The sequence below is a fragment of the Scyliorhinus canicula genome, chromosome 14 (genome assembly GCF_902713615.1).
Source record: "Scyliorhinus canicula chromosome 14, sScyCan1.1, whole genome shotgun sequence".
Taxonomy (NCBI): Eukaryota; Metazoa; Chordata; class Chondrichthyes; order Carcharhiniformes; family Scyliorhinidae; genus Scyliorhinus; species Scyliorhinus canicula.
This window is the reverse complement of record NC_052159.1, coordinates 38,147,517-38,162,828: the sequence shown is the minus strand read 5'-3', so window position 1 is coordinate 38,162,828 and position 15,312 is coordinate 38,147,517. Positions and strand designations below refer to the sequence as shown.

Genomic DNA, 15,312 nt, shown 5'->3' with positions numbered 1-15,312 from the left:
CCTGAAGACATACCATGAACTGAAAGCACAGTTTGATGAGAAATAATGTGCCTCTCCAGGCAAAGCTGTGTGTAATGCATTTTTAAACCACAGAGTACCTGAACGAATGAATCTACAAAGAAGATTGATGCAGGCTGCAAGCTAACATCTTTAATCTGCGAGCTTGCTGTGAAGAAAAGAGTGTGCTAAGACCATCATCTGAAACAAAGACTCTTTCTTCCCTCCACTTACGTTTGTGCTCTTTTGATAGATAGATAGATGGATAGGGTGGGGGGCAAGTTAAAGTGGTATTAGGCTGTTGTTGACCAGTTGTATTTGCTGCATATTTCATGATAGTTCTTGTTATAAATAAACAGTAATTGTGTTTATATTTATAAACTTGTTGACCATGATGATTGGGCAGCCAAGGGCCAAAGACTTTGGGTGTTTTTCTAACAATTATTGGTTAATTCACATGTGTTGTGACTCTGGGGCATATGGGGCTGGAATTGACCGCGCACCAGCCCAGGGTCTCGTAACACACTGGGGACGCTAGAAATCCAAACTGCAAATGGAAACTTGGAAATACTCAGCAGGGCTGGCAGCATGTGAAGAGAGAAACAGATTTAATGTTTCAGGTCTGCGACCTCTTCAGTTTAGAGGATGTTCTATAATTGGAGAATTTGGATGCAGATTCCAACTTTTTTTTTTCAGATTTGTCTCTCTCACATCCCCTGCAGTGTGAATTAAATTTCAATTAGTTGGTGCATAAACAGCAGGAAGAATGCACATGAGAAAGCATCTATAATGGTCTGTATTTTGCAGCAAGGGTTGATGGCAAATTGTCAGCATTTGCCATCCTCCGCCCCCCCCCCTCCCAAAAACAACCCTAACTTCAGGATGTCAGGAATACACCGATTAATGGTGTGTATTGTCACTAGACTAGGAATCCTAGGATAATGCTCAGGGGACCTGGGTTCGAATCCCGTCATGACAGATGATAGAATTTGAATTCAATAAAAAGATGAAATTAAAAGTCTCATGATAACTATGAAATCATTGTTCCAAAAATCAAACACTTGGTTCACTAATACCCTTTAGGGAAGGAAATCTGCTCGTCTGGCCGACATGCGACCCCGGATCCTAGTAATGCGTTTGACTCTTGAATGACCTCTGAAACGGCTACCAAGCCAGTCAGCCCATGAGCAATTATAGATGGGCAATAAATGCTGGCCTAGATAGTTATAGATCATGCAAATGAACAAAAGAAAATACTGCAGGAAATTTGAACAGGGTTCTGACACAGGCTGCGCTCTGGCTTAAATCAACAAGAATTTCAACCCTCCTCTTCCCACACCACTGATTAAACATAGAACAGTACAGCATCGAACAGGCCCTTCGGCCCTCGATGTGCCGAGCTTTGTCTGAAACCAAGATCAAGCTATCCCACTCCCTGTCATTCTGGTGTGCTCCATGTGCCTATCCAATAACCGCTTGGTCCGAAACCCCTTAAAATCTGCACCTTGTTTAATCAGGTGTAACTGGTGATGTCATTTAAAATTAGACAAACAGCAGGACTGGCCCCGAATTAGCAGTCTGATTAACTAGTTTGATTTTCAAACTGAATTTTTTACAACAGAATATTTTAGCTTTCATCTCCATCTTGTGTGCACGTCCCAATCTTCAATTTGGTCCACGTAACGGTGATTTTACTTTGAGGCTTTTGGTTTCCTGTTTGTGTCTGAAAACCTTTTTTTTTTTAAATGTGTCTAGCTGCTTGGACAGCCTGATGGCAATACTCCTGGGATGCCCAATAAAGAACGCAGCAATCAGTCGCGACACCACTGGGGATAAAAACCTCAGCAAAATTGACTTCATGGTCAGCAGTGAATCTCCTTGCTTCGTCACTGACTGCAAACTCCAGGGCAATATTATGCTGTTCCAAGACTTACTGCTTCACAAGGACAGATATATTGATGCCTTGAGAGACCAGCTGACTGCCGCGGCCCTGCAATTGGTTCCTGCTGCTCGACAGTAATAACTAAGGCTGGCACATTAATTTTCAGTGCTGGTCTCAATCGGCAGATGTGCACCTCGGGGTTCAGTTGTGACGTAGACGTGAATCAACATCTAGGCCTGTTCGCGCAAAGTTAAATGTGAAGTAAAACTGGAAAATAATTTTATACAGGTGAGTTAAGATGTTATTTTAATGGTATCTGCAGAAAGTGATGTTGCTAATTTTGTATGTTCAAAATGAATGCCTTCGATTATACGTTTTTGGGGGTAAAAGTAAAGTCACCGTAGTCCCAGATGACCGTAGGCTACTTTCCCCTTTGAGGGGGAAGAGCTGACCGGTGGTGATTTAAACCTGAAGATCACCACACCACAGGCGAGGGGAAAGGTTGATAAGGTGGAGCCATTCTGAATAACTTCAACCCATAGGGGAATTTCTTTATTAAAATTTAGAGTATACAATTATTTTTTTTTCCAATTAAGGAGCAATTTAGCGTGGTCAATCCACCTATCCTGCACATCTTTTGGGTTGTGGGGAAAACGTGCAAACGCCACACAGACAGTGACCCGGGAACGGGATCGAACCTGGATCCTTGACGCCGTGAGGCAGCAGTGCTAACCATTGTGCCACCTGAGCTCATATGGGAATTGAAACCCGTATGACTGGCCTCACTCTGCATCACAACTTAGCCAACTGACCTAAACTAGTAGGAAGTGTGTACATGTATAAATATCTCTAATCAAATAAGCAGGCAGGCAGAATTCAAAGCGAAGTAACCGCCAAAAACAAACATATTGTGCACTACATTTTGTGAATTAGCATGTCATGCAAAATACTGACACCCACAGCTGCATCTGTCCCTTTCAGTGAACTGGTAAATATATTTTTCTCTCCTCCCTCCAGTGCTCTCAAGCTCCAACCATAGGCCTCCCAAAGTATCCCAAGGAATCAGGTGCGGACCTTTGTAGCCAATTCTTCCCATTCATCAACAGTGAATCCCACCTACTCCTCCTTCTTCCCAGGTTGCAATCTCCATTCTCAATCCCTCCCGGCCAAATCCCCTCATTGCACCTATGGCATGCATATATTATGCCGTGAGTTGGTTTGCCTATCCTTATCTGATCCTGGTACAATCTTCTTGTAATTTTTCCAAGGATGTTAGCATTTTATTCGGCAGTGTTAAACATTATCTTTATTTTCCTTCATTAATGACTCATTTAGGATAATATTGGCATTTTGGGGCAAAGTTTTACAAACAGAAAATATAATGTGAATTGTTTCTATATCAAATGGCAGTGACACTGAACATAAACATGTCAGTCACTCGACTGTACAATTTTCAGAAACTATGGGCTCAATTGGCCAACCTCATCATGCCCGACTTGGTGTCGTGGCAAGGCCGGTGAATCTCGTGGGAGGCCTCTCGCGAGATTCACACCCCTGAGACATCCCACAAGATTCATCCAAACCTCGTGAGGCGCGTGATCTGGATCTTGTCCATGCCGGGCGAGGTCCAGATTTACATCATTTAAATATTTCTGCGCCGGATTCCCCCGACATCCAGGAACTACCGGCCTCCCCAGCGAGGCCTGGATCAGGCGCAGTTTAGTACTGGTCCACACAAACATGGACAGGGTACCCATGGGGTTTCCCAGGCCATGGGAGACCCGTGAGTGGTCTGGAACAGGACAGGGTGGCCCCCTGGCTCTCCCTCTGGCACCAGACGGCACTTCAAGGTGGGCAGGGTTACTGTCAGAGCACCAGGGTGGTAGTGCCGGGGTGCATGGGTGAGGGTCTGAGGGAGGCCATGCCGATGAAAGCTGGGGTGAGGGAGTGTATGCAGGATGGAGGAGGTAATGGGCAAATATGGTGACCTCATAAAGGTTGGGGGGGGGGGTTAAAGGTGGGTGTCCTGAAGGGGGGGGGCTGAAAGGGGGTTTGGAAGGTCTGCAAAAGGGGGGCCCTGAGCGACCCCATAACACGGTGTCCTCACTTGGAGGACGGGGGGGGAGGGGAGGGGGCATAATGCCCATGCGTGCAAGGTGACATTCCCATAGTTGAGGGCGTGTGAGAGGACCCTCAAGCCCTCTTAGAGAGCGGGTCAAAGTGACAGCCCGATATCTAAGGAGGCAATCTCGCCAGTGTGGACTTGACTGGGGAGAAACTCCCCAGGGCCCAATAAAAAATATGTGGTTGAATAGCGGTGTGGGTCTCCCCCAAAGGGCTGGTGCAAAACACCCCACCAAACTCGCTCAAAATGACACTTGGAAATCTTTTGGTTGAATCATGCTCTACAGCAATGAATTTTTTAGTCTGGACTTTCCAATTTTTTCTACTGGCATATAAATAGAAGATGATTTAAAAAGATGCATATTAACATATAAAAGTCTGTCCCCGACAGTTAAAAGGTAACAGGTATCACAACTCCGAGCGAACTCTCCCATTTGTAGTTTGAGCGTGGTATAAATCGGTCTTGGACTGGAGGGTTAAACAGGCAGTATGGTATTAGATCCCTCTTATCCACTTCACTTCTACTGAAGGCAGTGGAACTGAATATCACTCAGGGAGCATATCGGATGGATAACTGAACATCACCCAGCCATTTCATGCAAACCTGTACTCTGTAATCACCTGGGAGGTGCAAAGAAGGTTGGGGGAAACCCTAAACTACTTGGTGGAGAAATTTTAAAATCTGGAAAACTTCTCTCCAAGCCTCCAAAGGAAACAGAAAGAGAAATAGAGCATCAGGGTAACCATCAAGCACATGTTCAACTTCCTAGCTAACTTATGTAAACAATGATTTAAGCCATAGCAAGGAACATTTGGCCCCCTATTATACAGCTAGCAGATTGCACTCATTATATAAGCATGTGCCATGATCCAAGTGTCGACAACACTCTGCATAAAGACAAAACTTTTTCATATCTAGTACAATGCTATGTTTGTACATAATTCCTCTTTTTCCACACTCCCGTACTGCAGTGAGACTTGAACTGTTTATCCGCAACACGCAAGAGTGTGAAAGAAACTCTATCAGTAAGGCCTCTGCTGCATCCTCCATCGAACAAATGCAAGTGTCCTTCTTGAAACCAACTCCACAAACATTCAGGCAAATTGTCTAGATGGGCAAAAAGCACCTCCCTTGCCAGTTCCTGTTTTCTCAACTCTCCATAAAATCCCCACATTACAGAAGGTGGTCATTTGGCCCATTAACTCTGCCCCAACCCTCTGCCCAATCCCCTGCCCTATCCCCGTAACCCCATCTAACCTACACATCAACAACCGACACATGTATTTTCTTGAATTTTGTGGAATTCCCTTTTCTTCCCATGTACTGAATGATCTGTTGAGCTGCTTGCAGAAAAATACTTTTCACTGTACCTCGGTACACGTGACAATAAACAAATCCAATCCAATCCAATCCAATCTGTGGACACTAAGGGGCAATTTGGCATGGCCAATCCACCTAACCTGCACATCTTTGGACTGTGGGAGGAAACTGACTCACCCAAAGGAAACCCACACAGACACGGGAAGAACATGCAAACTCCACACAGACTCCACAATTGGCCAATGTTCTGGGGAGGATAACGAAAAGTTTCAAAGACATTCTGAAGCTCTCCATGAAGTGTGGTAGCATTGACATTAATGACTACCATCATTCAAAATGGCAACTACTTGTCCATCAAGTTGGATCATGGTTTGAGTCACAACACCTTAATGATCAGACAGAGCAGCAGCAGAGAAGGAAAGAAGAAAATCCTGCACTCCAGATCCCACTACAGTCCTGCCCATGTGCCCAAAGATCTATAGGTCAAGATTCGTCCCATTCAGTCACATGATAATAATGGCAGAAACCTGCAACCCCAAGTAGCTGAATTGAGGGAAAACCAATAATGAATAATGTTATGCCCTTATTTGAACCGACCTTATTTGAACAGACCGACCCTTCTTTCCAGTTATGTAAGATAATGTAGTCATCAGGTGAAAACGTGAGGGAGATGTTTCAACAACAAAGATCATCGGGGCGATTCTCCGAGCCCCGCGCTGGGCCGGAGAATCGCCGCAACCGCGCGCCCGACGCCGGCGCACGATTCTCCGAGGTGAGGAGAATTGGCGGCATTTGCGGCGGCACATTTGACACGGCGCTGGCGCAGGCCGCTGGAATCGACAGGGCCGCCGATCCTCCTGCCCAGATGGGCCGAGCGGATACAACAGAGTCCCGCTGCTGCCGTTCACCCCTGGTCGCTGCCGGTGGGAACTCTGCACTAAGGGTCGGGGGGGGCGACCTGTGGGGGGGGCGCCTCCGTCTCCAGGGGAGGCCTCCGATGGGGTCTGGCCCGCGATCGGGGCTCACCGATCGGCGGGCCGGCCTCTCCCCCCCCCCCCCCCCCCCCCCCCGCCAGGTCTATTTTCCTGCGCGGCCGGCCCCTGAACACTGGCGCCATGTTGAGTCGGTGCCGGTTTACTGAAGAAGTTCCCCGCGCATGCGCAGGTTGGCGCGGCTGAACTGTGCATACGCGAGTTGGCGCGGCGCCCATTTTGCACTGGGAAAGGAGGCTGGAGCGGCGTGAACAGCTCCAGCGCTGTGTTGGCCCCCTGTGGGAATCGGTCATCCCGGTGCCCGTTTCGCACCGTCGTGAAACGACACGTCGTTCACAACGGCGCAAGCACGGGCTCCATTTTGGAGAATCGCCCCCTATTTATCCAGCACATTTAATTTAGTGGAACGTGTTTCACAGGTAAATATTTACACAATTTTATTAAAGTCCCCATGTCTGTGACAAGGTTGCGGCAGATAAATGGAAATTCACCCCTAATGTGGTCGGTCAAGAATAAGCAAAAGGTTTTATGTTCTTGAACAAGATGCAACATTCCATTCACGAACCAAATCTGACAGCTAAAAAAACGTCATGATGATTTTAGCTTTATTTAGTCCACCCAATGAACAGTCTTGGCAGTTGGAGTACAACTAGTAGGGCAAATGAAAAGGTGAAAGCCAGGATAGACAATGTTGTTCTGTCCTAATGAATATTTGTGGCATTAAGAATATGGGTGTCCTGAAGCCTGGAATTTATGACATGGTGCTTATGGTATTGAAACTCAGAAGGGCCTCTTTCAAATTTTTGAACAACAGATGGCGATGATGATTTCCACCTTCTTCCAATCCAAGCATTTCAGGACTAAATATTGTTTCTACTTCCCCAAAACTCAAATGTCAACAAGCAGCAATTAAAAACCTTCATAATGTCTGATGTCTAGGAATTGGAATTAATTAGCATTTGGCAAGGAACCATTAATTCAATTATCACCTGAAGTGAGGATTCTGCATCCGTGTTGACTTGCACAGTCAAAACAATTTAACGGCAGTCACAAAGATAACTTGTCTTATTGAACATGCAGATGATCAGGACAGTTCTATTTAGTTGTTAGGACAGCACAAATTACTTTGCATGATGAATATATTTATCATTGCTGAAAGAATGTCTTCAGAATTCCTGCAACACCATCTCTAGCCTGGAACAGTAAGCAAAAAACAGGGATCTTATAACAAGTATGAAGTGGAAGGAGCCATCAGCAGTGCTATCAAGCAGCACTTACTTAGCAATAACCTGCTCACACGCACTCAGTTTGGATTCTGCCAAGGTCACTCAGCTCATTACAGCCTTGGTTCAAACATGGATGAAAAAGCTGAACGCCAGAGGTTAGGTGAGAGTGATGTCAAGGCAGCATTTGATCGAGTATGGCATCAAGGAGCACTAGCAATACTGGGGATGGGAATCAAGGGGAAACTCTCCAATGGTTGGAGTCATACCTGGCACAAAGGAAGGTGGCTGTGGTTGTTGGGGGATCAATCATCTCAGTCCTGTGATATCACTGCAGGAGCTCCTCAGGATAGTGTCCTAGGCTCAACCAGCTGCTTCCTTCCAACGTAAGGTTAGGTGTGAGAATGTTCGCTGATGATTGCACAATGTTCAGCACCATTCACGGCTCCTCGGAATCTGCAGCAGTCCACATGCAAATGCAGCAAGACCTGGAATGTATCCAAGCTTGAGCAGACAAGTAACATTCATGCCACACAAGTGTAAGGCAATGACCATCTCCAATAAGAGAGAATCAAATCAATGCCCCTTGACATTCAATGGCATAACCTTCACTGAATCCCACACTATCAACATCCTGGGGGTTACTGAACTGGGCTAGACATATAAATACTGTGGCTACAATAGCATGTCAGAGGTTAGGAATCCTTCGGCCAGTAACTCGCCTCCTGACTCCCCAGAACCTGTCCACCATCTACAAGACACAAGTCAGGAATGTGATGGAATACTCCCCATTACCTCCAATAACACGTCAGAAGCTCAACACCATCCATGACAAAACAACCCTCTTGATTCCCTCCCACAAACATTCACTCCCTTCACCACCGACACACAGGAGCAGCAGTGTGTGCCATCCACAAGATGCACTGCAGGGACGCATCAAAGGTCCTTAGGCAGCCCCTTCCAAACCCACTATCCCTACCAGCTAGAAGACAAGGGCAGCAGATACATGGGAACACCATCAGCTGGATGTTTCCAAGTCACTGACCATTGTGACTTGGAAATATATCACCATTTCTTCACTGTCACTGGGTCAAAATCCTGGAACTGCCTCCCTAATAGCACAGTGGGTGTACCTACACCATGTGAACAGCAGTGGTTCAAGAAGTCAGCTCACTATCACCTTCTCACGGGCAGTTGAAGATGGGCAACAAATTCTGGCCGAGCCTCTGAAGCCCACATCCCGTAAAAATGAATTGAAAAATCAGTAAATGCAGTATAGAAACAGCAGGAGGCCCAACATCAACAGGGTAGGTGGTGGCATAGTGGTATTGTCGCTTTACTAGTAATCCAGAGACCCAGGGTGATGATCTGGGGACATGAGTTTGAATCCCACCACGTCAGATGATGGAATTTAAACTCAGTAAAAATATCTGGAATTTTAAAAAGTCTAATGATGAAACCATTGTAGATTGTCGTAAAAAACTATCAGGTTCACTAATGTCCTTTAGGAAAGGAAATCTGCCATCCTTACCTGGTCTGGCCTAAATGTGACTCCAGATCCACAGCTATGTGGTTGACTCTTAACTGCCCCTTCAAGGGCAATTAGGGATGGGCAACAAATGCTGGCACAGCCTGCGACACCCATGTCCCATGAAATAATTTTTAAAAGAACAACCCCCCCCCCCCCCCCCCCCCAGGAATAAGCCAACCCTTTCAGGACAGAGAAAAGATGGAAGAAGTAGAAAATATGTTTAACGATCCATCTATATTTTGTACTCCTGCTTCACACAAGTGTGTAGTTGGAATATTAATTTTCATTCATTGCTATGGATTTGTGGAACATGCACAGCAATGATGTTTTCCTCAAGTCACTAGCATATGTAAAACATTTGGATATTATCGTAAATATGTTTGGGACTTCATAATGTTGCAGAAAAAGAAAAGGTACTGCCTACAATAATCATTTTTACTGTACAACTGTAAGGAAGACTCAGGAATATTATTTTGGCGATATGGCCACAAGATAAGACTGGAAGATTCACAAGAAAGCACGGCTTGAGGTACCAGGGTACTCATAATCTCTACTATTCAGAACTAAAAATTTAAACACCAGAGAGCATCGGAGTATTAAAGATAACAAAAATAGTTTAAATAAAAAAGTCTTGCATTTTACATGCCATTTATCACAACCACTGGACACCTCAAAGCACTTCATGGTCAATAAAGCACTTTTGATATTTTGTCATTTGTAATGTAGGAAGCACGGCTGTCAATTTGCACGTGGAACTCCTAGAAATATCAATGTGTTAATGTCCAGATAATCTGATAGCGATACAAAAACAGAAAATGCTGGAAACACTCAGGAGGTCAGGCAGAATCAGAGGAGAGAAAACCCAAGTTAACGTTTCAGTTGATGACCTTCCATTAGAACTCTTCTGTGTTCACAGCTGACTTGCTGGGTATTTCAGAATTTCTTTTGGTTTTAAATTCAGATTTTGAGCTTTTAAGGCCTCGCCTTCTCAACCTTGCCCCTCCGCCTGAAGTGTGGTGACCCTCTGGTTAAAACACCACAGATCAGATCTCCGCCTCAAAAAGGGGAAAACAGCCTATGGTCATCTGGGACTATGGAGACATTACTGTTTTTGCAATGTTGATTGGGGGCGAGGTGTTGGTCAGGACAACTGGTGGAAATTCCCCTGCTTTTCTTTGAATTAGTCCCAAGGGATCTTTTATGCCCACAAGAGGGCATCAAACCTCAGTTTAATGCCACATCTGAAAGACAGCAGCTCCCAACAGTGCAGCACTCCCTCAATACTGCACTGTGGTTGTGTGTGTATCTTGATTTATGTGTACACGTCCTGTAGTGAGACTTGAACCGACTTCCTTCTGATTTTGAGGGAGTGCCAACAACTCAGCGCTTAAACAATACAAGGTACACAAATCGGGAGAAATAATTGCTACTGTAGGTCGTCGCTGCAAACTTCACCGAGCTGACATTAATTCTGCACCCAAAAGCAGCAAAACTAGTTAACATGATATATCCAATACTGAAAAAAAATCCCAAAGCTTTAACACACAACGCTTTGGGGGGGGGGGGGCGCCACACTTTCACGTGGAAAACATAACCTTATTGCCTGTTTTCAGTGGTATCAGACGGCATCACGGATTCCCGCGGGAGTTAAAAAGTCATTTCACTTTGTTGGCACTCAAAAAACGAGAAAATTAAACCGAGAGAATCAAAACTACCAACCCGAAAGTCACCAAAGTGCGTTAGCTGAGAGGATTACCGTGAAGAATGCTCATACCCCCTCTGCTCTCGCTTCTCCCACTGCATTTGTGTTAATAACAGTGAACTACAAGCAGCTGGAGAGTTCAGGGATGCTAAGTAGATTGGGTAGAGGACCCTTTAATGTTAAACACTCTGTCGTCCAAAATAATGAACGTTTAGCATCTCGAGGAGGAGGAGGAGGAGGAGGGGGGTGTGAATGGGCAACCCAAGTTTTGGGGGGCGGGGGGAATACATTTATTATAAATCAGAGTACCCCAGTAAGTAAGTTAGCTCTTCTAACCTTTCAGAGATCAACAGAGGGAACTCACAGGGAGAGTAGGAGGTAAGAGTATGAAATCAATTAGAACTAAAGTGGTAAAATTCAGAATGATTCTTGTACAAATTTAGATCTAGAAATTGTAGTGATCTCTGTATATGTTAATACATGAATAATTAATGTGCAGTCTGTACAGAGAGATGATCACTAGATGGCAACACTAACAGAACCTATATAAGGGGTTTCCTGCTCTTTCTGTCGGTTTGTGTGTGTATATGTATGTATGTGTGTGTGCAGGGAGGTGACAGATCAGAGTGCAGTGTATTTGTAATCTTAGTTAATTATATTGCTAGTCAAACTATTAAAGTGAATGGAAGACTTTGAATGTTTATCATCAAAGTTAAATACAACTCGGCAAGACAATGAGTAATATTTATATTACATGTTGGTAATATAACAAATTGTCAAAAAATGATTTATGTGAGCACGAGATAGGGTTTCTTGATGATGATTATAGGGTTAGAATTCCAGTATGTTTTATGTACGAACATTAATAATTCCACTTTTATGAAGCACCTTACTTAAAGTCAGATGTGGTTCAGTGAGTGACATTCCAGCCTATGAGTTAGCAGGCTGTGAGGTTCATATCCCACTCTAGTGAGGAGGGAACAAAATATAGGATGGTCCATAGAATCCTGACCATGCAGACAGGAGGCCATTCAGTCCACCTAATCTACACTGACCCTCTGAAAGAGCACCCTACTCCCCACCCTATCCCCCTAACCACATATTTTGGGCACTTAAGGGGCAATTTATCATGGCCAATCTACCTAACCTGCACATTTTTGGACTGTGGAAAAACCTGAGGCAACCTACACAGACACGGGGAGAATGTGCAAACTCCACACAGTCACCCAAACCTGAACCCAGGTCCCTGGCTCTGTGAGGAGTGGTGCTAACCACTGCCAAGGAGGTACTGTACTGTTGGAGGTGCTGTCTTTCAGGTGAGATGCTGCTGCTCTGTAATGTGAATGCAAAGGATCTCTCTGTATTTTTTTCAAAGAGGCGCAGTGGACTTATCCCCTCACCAATATTTATTTCTTAGTTAACATCACAAAAATAGATTCGCTGCTTAATGTTTGAGGGAGCTTGCTGGGGTGTAAATTGGCTGTTGTTTCCTTGATCACAACAAGCGAGTCCACTTCAAACGGTATTTCATGAGCTGAGAAACAGTGGATGTCCTGAGATTGTGAAGGGTACAGTGTTGCTTTTATGATCTTAGCTAGTAGTTAAGAAATTTAAACTTAATGCTTTAAAATGGCTTTCGCTGTCTTTGAAACTGATTCATGGAGAGTGCAATTAAGAGTGTGTGTATATATAGCAGGATGAATTTATCTTGATTGAAGCAAATTACTGTGGATGCTTAAACCAGAAACACGAACCGAAAATACTGGACAATCTCAGCAGGTCTGACAACATCTGTAGAGTGAAAAGAGAGCTAATGTTTTGAGTCTGGATGACTTTGACAAAGAGCTATCCAGACTCAAAATGTTAGCTCCCTCTTCTCTCCGCATGTGCTGCCAGACTTGCTGAGGTTGTTCAGTATTTTCAGTTTTTGTTATCTTGATTGAATGGCAATTATAAATGAGGGGTGGAATTTCCTGTAGGGGCATACTTAAAATTAGACCAAATTATATGCCCGGTTTCACCGACCATTAAGCATTCAGTTGGCTGGACGGATGGTTTGTGATGTGGAGCAATGTCAACAGCGTAGGTTCAATTCCCGTACCAGCTGAGGCTCTCCATGAATGCCATGCCTTCTCAACCTTGCCCCTCGTCTGAGATGTGGTGACCCTCTGGTTAAATCACCACCAGTCGACTCTCGCTGAAGAAGGAAGGAGCAGCCTATGGTCCATTAGGACTATGGCAACTTTCACTTTTTCATGCTGCAAATCTCAAGTAGAAAAAATATTATGTCAGGTGGCATCTGTGGAGAAAAACCAAGATAACGGGAGCAATTTAATGGAAACATTTCTTAAGTGCCACTTTGGATGCGATTGGTGGGTTGATTCTCGATAGTCGCATTGACAAGGTCGCGGCACATATTTAACGGCACTCAGTACTGGAAATGCGCCCCCACAATTTTCTTGTCAAAACTGGCTGTCTCACGGTGATTTGCCAGACTTGCATTTCAGCGTCTCGTCGCTAACAATGGGGAGTTCCTTTTAATCACTCCCTCAGCATTCACTGAGTCAACACGCAAGCATGGCTGCACAGACCTGCTCCTCGCGTTGGGGATGATAACAATCACTTATTGTCACACGTAGGCTTCAGTGAACCTCCATAAGGCTTCTCAACGCCATTGATGTGAGATGGGACATTTGTTCCCCTGAGGGGGGGTCAGAAGACCAGCAGTACAGTCAGCAATATTGCCTGGGAGGCAGCGGCAGCGGCTCTCATTGCGGGCAGAATGACCAGGACTGCTGTACAATGTAGGAATACCAACTATCTCCACCAAGCTGCAAGGGTAAGTCACCACTTCTCTCCTGACATCAGTTCTGCACCCCCCCCCCACACCTCACAATCCACACCTCACAATCCACTGACTGACACCCTGCACCCTCCCCATATTCGATTTTCGTGCTTGCTCCTCAGAACCCAATAGCACAACCCCTTCATGTCCAGGTGGGGTGCCCACATATTCCCCCTGACCCATCAAGCATGCAACTCACAATGCCATCTCTTTGACCCCGCAGGAGAAGATAGCCCATAATAAATGAGAAAGGGCCAAGACCTGGGGGTGGGGGTGGGGGGGGGGGGGGGGGGGGGTTGGAGTCCTCACCCCCGATGAGCCATGGGCCCTGGAAATCGTGAGGTTCTCTGAGGCGAGGGAAGTCACCAACAGCGAGGTTGGCCTGCACCACACAGGTGAGGATCCACTGCCCCTTCACCCAGATGACCTGTCTCAAGCGAGTTCACGTCAGACAAAATCATCCTTCCCTCTCACTGACCACATGTCCATTGTCTCGGAGGATCTCCATCTGATGGAGCCAGACCATCCGGAGTCCTTCCCCCCCCCCCCCCCCCACCCCTACAACCCAAGAGACCACTTCAGAAGAGAGGCCCGAGGTGACCATCATTGTCGCATCACCCAGCTATCTCCCGCAACCTCCATCAGCGCAGAGACGCCCACCTCGGTGAGTGACATTAGTGGATGGGTTTCTGGGGCACAATCTGGTGAGCACCACACAGATGCTGATGGACAGCAGGTGGAGGCAGGGACATCCAAGGAAGTCGGCAGTCGGAAATCTGCTGCATCCCAGAACTCAGCTGAGTCCCAGTTAGATACCGAGCCTCTGGACAAGGTTTGCCCAGAGGTGACGTAGAGGAAAGGCCTGTACCATGAGATTTAGGGCGTATGCCAGCAACATTGCAGTGAGTACATAACCAATTTGAGGTGTCGCAAAGGCTAAGGGTGCTGGAGATGATGCCAACAATGCGTGGCACAAAGGCCAACACAGCTTGGGTGGTGACCTTTGTGGAGAACCTGGAGCATGATGTCTGCATCGCGTGGTGATGCCCAAGGCATGGCTCAGACTGTGACGACCATGGTCGAGGGCCTCGACATTATGTTCCAGTCGCTGAGGGACATGACCCAGACGTAGGTGGACATTGCCGAGACACTGCAGAGCATAGTCCAGTCAATAAGGACCGCCTGTTATGGGCGGCAAGGTAGCACAGTGGTTAGCACTGTTGCTTCATAGCACCAGGGACCTGGGTTCGATTTCCAACGTTGGTCATTGTCTTTGTGGAGTCTGCACGTTCTCCCCACATCTGCGGGGGTTTCCTCCAGGTTAGGGTTAGAGTCCTCCAAGTCCAGAAATATGTGTTTGTTAGGTGAATTGGACATATGTAGCCATCTAAAATGGCCACCTCCAAAGAACCATGGGAATTGTGGTCAACTTGGACACAAGACAAATACACAGCCTCTGTGTATTGTGCAAAGAAGCCAGACCTGACGGAACTTGCACCCATTAAAGATCAATCACCATTTTCCCCCCAGGACAATAGAACTCGAATCAAGGAATGGCAACAGTAGCAAACTAACTGGCACCACTTCCCCCTTCTTTGGAAAGGCCTACGTGCCTGGGACAATGACAGTGAGGACCTGCCCAGCCACCAAGGTATCAGCCCCCTAATTGGCCAGGATCAATGAGGGTGATCAAAA

General features: G+C 45.9%; 1 long non-coding RNA gene across 1 annotated transcript in view; it reads right to left on the bottom strand.

Annotated features, from left to right (window-relative positions):
* LOC119977714 overlaps positions 1 to 10,882 on the bottom strand; it is a 67,688-nt gene extending 56,806 nt beyond the window's left edge. Inside the window, exon 1 of the long non-coding RNA XR_005463269.1 lies at positions 10,790 to 10,882. This is a non-coding gene — a long non-coding RNA (uncharacterized LOC119977714). The remainder of the gene's footprint in view (positions 1 to 10,789) is intronic.
* Positions 10,883 to 15,312: the final 4,430 nt, after the last annotated feature.